The sequence below is a fragment of the Pteropus vampyrus genome, unplaced genomic scaffold (genome assembly GCF_000151845.1).
Source record: "Pteropus vampyrus isolate Shadow unplaced genomic scaffold, Pvam_2.0 Scaffold405, whole genome shotgun sequence".
Classification (NCBI taxonomy): domain Eukaryota; kingdom Metazoa; phylum Chordata; class Mammalia; order Chiroptera; family Pteropodidae; genus Pteropus; species Pteropus vampyrus.
Genome location: NW_011889186.1, coordinates 630,454 through 636,141, shown reverse-complemented (window position 1 = coordinate 636,141; position 5,688 = coordinate 630,454). Strand labels below are relative to the sequence as shown.

The 5,688-nt window shown below is 45.2% G+C and overlaps 1 pseudogene; it reads left to right on the top strand.

The window, feature by feature from the left end:
• Positions 1-5,204: 5,204 nt before the first annotated feature.
• LOC111731894 lies at positions 5,205-5,323 on the top strand (annotated as a pseudogene).
• The last annotated feature ends 365 nt before the right edge of the window (positions 5,324-5,688 follow it).

The window sequence follows — 5,688 nt, the reverse complement described above, 5'->3', positions numbered from 1 at the left end:
CAACACTGAGCAGTGGCACCTCCATCAGGGACTCAGGTGTGTGCGGATCCTCGCCCCAGAAGCGAGCTCCATGCGGCAGGGGCCTTGCCCGGCAGGTCACCGCTGGCGCACAGTAGGTGCTCAGCACCCTGGACGAGGGCGGGGGGCCCCGCTGGCTGGGTCGGCCCCGGGGTCGCAGCTGTTGAGACATCCCGGATGCACCGGCCGGACCTGTTTGCTCAGCGAGTTTCCTCTTCACACTTGAGGGAGCGGAGAACAGAGGATAAAGGGAGGGAAGGGGAGCGGGCTGCCGGGAAGGGGCCTCCCGCCGCTCCGGGAGGGCTCCGCCGGCCACGGGCCAGGAAACTGCTTGCCTTGGGCGCGCCCCGTCCTTCATTCAGTCCGGGGGGCGGCCAGGACGGGGGAACCTCACTGGGCCACACGGCGTCCAGAGGCGACGTGCTCCCACCCGCGGATAAAGACCCTCACCACAAACCCAGAGGCAGACCGCCCCTGCCCAGCCCCTGAGTGGTGGACAGGCTCTCGCCACTCGCCCTGCCCCGTCCCCCTCCGTGGCACTGCAGACCCCTGGACTGCGGTTCCCAGGTGCCTCGTGCACTTGTCGGGTGCTGGCTATTTGCCCAGCTCCCCCTTGGCCACTGTGGAGGGTCCAGGAGGACCAGGCACAGCCCAGGGGGTCACAGGTGTGGCTGAGGATGGGGCACTAGGTGTGTTGCCTCCTGCTCCCCAGAGGGTGGCATGGGCGTGAGGTGGGAACCACGGGGGGCCTGGCAGCCCTGGTCTGTTCCCGAGGGGCCCACACTCCTGGTGAGCTGAGGGGCCCAGTGGTGTGACCAGCGGGCCGTGAGCCAGGCAGGCCCATGGCTGGGTGGTCCGGGTGAAGAGGGTGGTCCAGGAGGGGAGGTACCTCAGGCCCTGGGCTTTGGGATGGCCGAGCCTTGTCACCACCCCGAGCACAAGCAGGATGTATCCAGCTAGACCCAGGTACCAGCCTGGTCCAGAAGAAATAGGTGGAGGACACGCCCAGCCATGGTGGCACCCCAGACAACCAGCCTGCCCACTGACAGGTGTGACCGAGCAACTCCACCCCACGTCAGGATGTGGGGTGCAGAGAGGCAGCTGTGACAGCTCCACTGGGGGTTAAAGCTGTGGGGGGACAAGCAGGTCACGCTCTACCTGGGTACCCTTGTCCCCAGAGCTACTCCACTGTGAGAAGGACCAGGCTCATCCCCCACCCTAGCCCAGCTGCGAGAGTGTGGCCCCCTCCCCCAGGAGCCTCGCCCCCGTGAAGACTGACCCCACAGTGTTTGTCCTTATGTGTCTGGCTCATTCCGCTCAGCACAGTGTCCTCAAGGTGCATCCATGCTATAGCAGGTGTCAGGACTTCCCTCCTTTTTAAGGCTGAACGACATCCCACTGTGTGTGTGGATGGGCCACGTTTTGCATGGCCATCATCCATTGATGGACACGGGCTGCTCCCACCTTTCTGCTGTTGTGACTCACGCTGGTGTAAACATGGGGGTCCACGTATGTGTTTGAGTCCCTGCTTTCAATTCCTTCGAGTGTGGACCTAGGAGTGGGTTCACTCGATCATATCGCAATTCTGTTTGACGTTTTGAGGACTCACCATGCTAATTTCTCCAGCTGTAGCCTTTTACATTCCCGCCAACGATGCACAAAGTTTCCAGTTTTCCACATCCTCACCAGCGCTTGTTATTTTCCCCGTTTTAAAGAAAATAACAGCCATCCTGATGGGTGTGAAGTGGCATCTCACTGTGGCCTTGATTTGCATTTATTTAATGGCTATCGATGCTGAGACTCATTTCTTGCGTTTATGGGCTATTTGCATGTCTTTTCAGGAGAAACGTCTGATCGGGTCTTTTGCCCATTTTTAAGTTGGGTTGTTGTTTTGTTTTTGACATCGTTAAGATTTAAGAGTTCTTAATATTGTGAATATTAAACCCTTATCAGATACATGTTTGCAAATATTTTCTCCATTCTGTGGCTGCCTTTTAACTCTTCGATAGTGTCTTTTGATGCATGAAAGGTTTTAATTTTGATAATACGATTTATCTGTTATTTTTTTTTCTTTTGTTGTCCGTGCCTTTGGGGTCATAGCCAAGAAATCATTGCCAAATATAACATCACAAAGATTTTCCCCTATTTTTTTTCTGAGGGTTTTGAATTTTCAGCTCTTACATTTAGGTCTCTGATCTATTTTGAATTGATTTTATGTGCGCGACGTTGGGATCCGCTTCGCCCTTTAGCGCATGGATATCCGGTTTTCCCAGCACCATTTCTTGAAGACCGTTCTTTCCCCCGTTGAAAGCTCTTCGCATTTTTGTTGAAAATGAATTCACAAAAAGTGCCAGGGCTTATTTCTACGCCATCCAGCCTGTTCCACCGGTCACATGTCTGAACGTTATGCCCCTGCCACACTGTTTTGGTGACTGTAGCTTTGCACTAAGTTTTGAAATCAGGAAGTATGAGTCCTCTAACCTTGTTCTTTTTTATCAAGAATATTTTGGCTGTTCAATGTCCCTTGAGATTTCATACAAATTTTAGGGTGAATTTTTCTATTTCTGCAAAAACTAAACAAAACAAAACACCATTTTGATTTTGACAGGCATTGCATTAAATCTGTAGGTCCCTTCGTATAATATTGATAATCTTATCAATATTAAGTCCTCAACTCCATGGATCTGGGGTGTCTTTCTACATCTTTATTCTTTCATTTTTTTTCTGCAATGCTTTGTTGTTTTCAGTATCTTTTGCCTCTTTGGTTAAATTTACTCCTAAATATTTTGTTATTTTTGATATTTCTTTAAACGGAATTGTTTTCTTAATTTCCCTTTGGGGTTGTTCATCACTAGTATATAGCAACTCGGTGAATTCACCTATGAGCTCAGTCTTCGTCCATCCAGGCTGCTATATCAAAGTATCACAGACCCGGTAGCTGATAAACAACAGACATTTATTTCTCGCAATTCTGGCAGCCGGAAGTCCAAGGTCAGGGTGCCAGCAGAGCGGGTTTCAGGGGAGCCCTCTCGGGTGCAGACTGCCGACTCCGTACAAAGTCCGCAGGGGTGGGCGACGGTCTCTCTGAAGCCTCTTTTATGAGGCATTAATTCCTTTCGCGAAAGCCACATTTTCATGATTTAAGCACCTCCCGCCACCTTTGGGGGTTAGGGTTTTAACATACAGGTTTTGGGGGGGACAACTCCAGACCACAGCAAGCCGGAGTAGTTGCTCTGGGGAACTTTCAGAGTTTTCTGCATATAAGATCATGTCATTCAGGACTTCGTTTCCAACCCGGTGCTTTCCATTTCCCTGTCCGGTCTGCTTGCTGTGGCTAGAATTTCTAGGACTATGTGGAACAGGAGTGGTGGGAGTGGCCATCCTTGCCTTGTTCCTAATCTTGGAGGAAAAGCTCTCATCACTCACCACTGCGTGTTGGGTTTGCTGTGGGTTTTTCACATTTGGCTTTCATTCTGTCCAGCTAGTCTCCTTCTAGTCCTAGTTTGTTAAGTGTTTTTATTCGATCATGAAAGGGTGTCGAATTTTGACAAATTCCTTTTCTGAATCAGTTACGATAATCGTGTGGGTTTTTTTCCCCCTTTCATTCCATTAAAGTGATGATTGGTTGATTTTGTATGTTGAACCATCCTTGCATTCCAGGAATAAAGCCCACTCGGTTGTGGTGCATAATCCTTTTAATATGCATCTGACTTTGTTGGCTAGTATTTTGTTGAGGATTTTCGCATCAATGTTTATAAGGGATATTGGTCTCTATTTTTCTTTCCTTTTGTATCTTTGTCAAGGTAATGATGGCCTCGTAGAATGAGTTCAAAAGTGTTCCCTCCTCTACGGTTTTTTTTGAAGATCGAGAAGTGTTTGTATTGATTCTTCTTTAAATGTTTGATAGGATTCATGAGTAAAGCCCTCTTCCTGGGCTTTTCTTTGCTGGGAGGATTTTTGATTCCTGATTTGATCTCATTACAAATGACAAGATGATCCAATTTGTCTATTTTTTTACAAGTCAGTTTTGTGAGATTGTGTTTTTTATAAATTTGTCCGTTTCTTCTAGGTTATCAAATTTGTCGGCATAAAATCGTTCCTTATATTATTTTGTAATAGTTATTCCTATACGATCAATAGTAATGTCCCTTTCATTTCTAATTTTAGAAAATTGAGTCTTCTCTATTTTTTTCTTAGTTCTTCCAGCTAAAGGTTTGTCAGTTTTGTTGATATTCCAAAGAACCAACTTTTGGTTTTCTTGGTCTTCTCTACTGTTTTCTATTATCTATTTTATTTATCTCTGCTTTAGCCTATTATGTCCTTCCTTCTGCTACCTATAGTTTAGTTTTTCCTTCTTTTTCTCCTTCCTTAAGTTGTATAGTTAGGTTGTTGATTTACGTTTTTTCTTCTTTTTTAATGTAGGTATTTACAGTTATATATTTTCCTCTTAACACTTCCTTTGGCGAATCTTATAAATTTTTGGTATGTTGTATTTTTTGTTTTCATTCACCTCTAAGTATTTCCCAATTTCTTCTTCGGCTTCTCAGTTGTTTAAGAATGTGTTGTTTATCTTCCACATATTTGTGAATTTTACAGTTTTACTTCTACCGTTGATTTGCAGCTTCATTTCTTTATGATTGGAAGAGATGCTTTGCACAATTTTAACCTTTTCGAATTTATTAAAGCTTGTTTTTGAGCATAACATATGGTTTATCATGAAGAATGTTCCATGTGTGCTTGAGAAATATGCGTATTACGCTGTCGTTAGGTCAAGTGTTCTGTGTGTGTATTTTAGGTATAATTGGTTTATAGTGTTTCCAAGCCCTCTATTTCCTTATCGATCTTCCATCTGGTTGTTCTATCTATTATCGAGAGTGAGGTATTGAAGTCTCTAACTGTTATTGGATAGCAATCTATCTCTCCCTTCAATTCTGTCAAAGTTTTCTTCATATACATTGGGGCTACGTTGTGTGGTGCATATGTGTTTAAAATTGTTGAATTAAATCTTTTTATCAATAAATAATACCTTTCTTTGTCTCTTTTAACCTTTTAAATTTTAAAGTCTATTTTTTTTCTCCCATCAACGTAGCCACGCCAGCTCTCTTTTTGTTACTGTTTGTATGGGATGTCTTTTTCCAGCATTTCATTTTCAACCTATATGTGTCTTTAGTTCTAAACTGAGCCTTATCTACAGCCATGCTACCCTGAACAAGCCTGATTTCGTCCGATCTCAGAAGCTAAGCAGGATCGGGCCTGGTTAGTACTTGGATGGGAGACCACCTAAGAAGACCAGGTGCTGTAGGCGTAAAAAATAAAAAAAAATAAGGGACTGTAAGCTGACAAGGTCCTTACAATCTGTGAGGCCAACTAAGGGTTGCCTCGCCTGATTCTGCCAATCCCTGCCTTTTAAATGGAGAGTCGAAATCCATTTACATTTAAAATAGTTATTTACCAGGATGGACTCACCTCTGCCATATTTCCATTTCGTTCTGCATGTTACCTACCTCCTTTGTTCCTCGTTTTCCCCATTACTGCCTTCTTTTATGTTTAGTTGATTTCTTGGTAGGAACAAATTTTTATTTCCTTCTCATTCTTTTACGTGTATATTCTGAAGATATTTTCTTTGTGGTCATCATGAGACTACACGTAACACCCTAGAACTGTAACAGT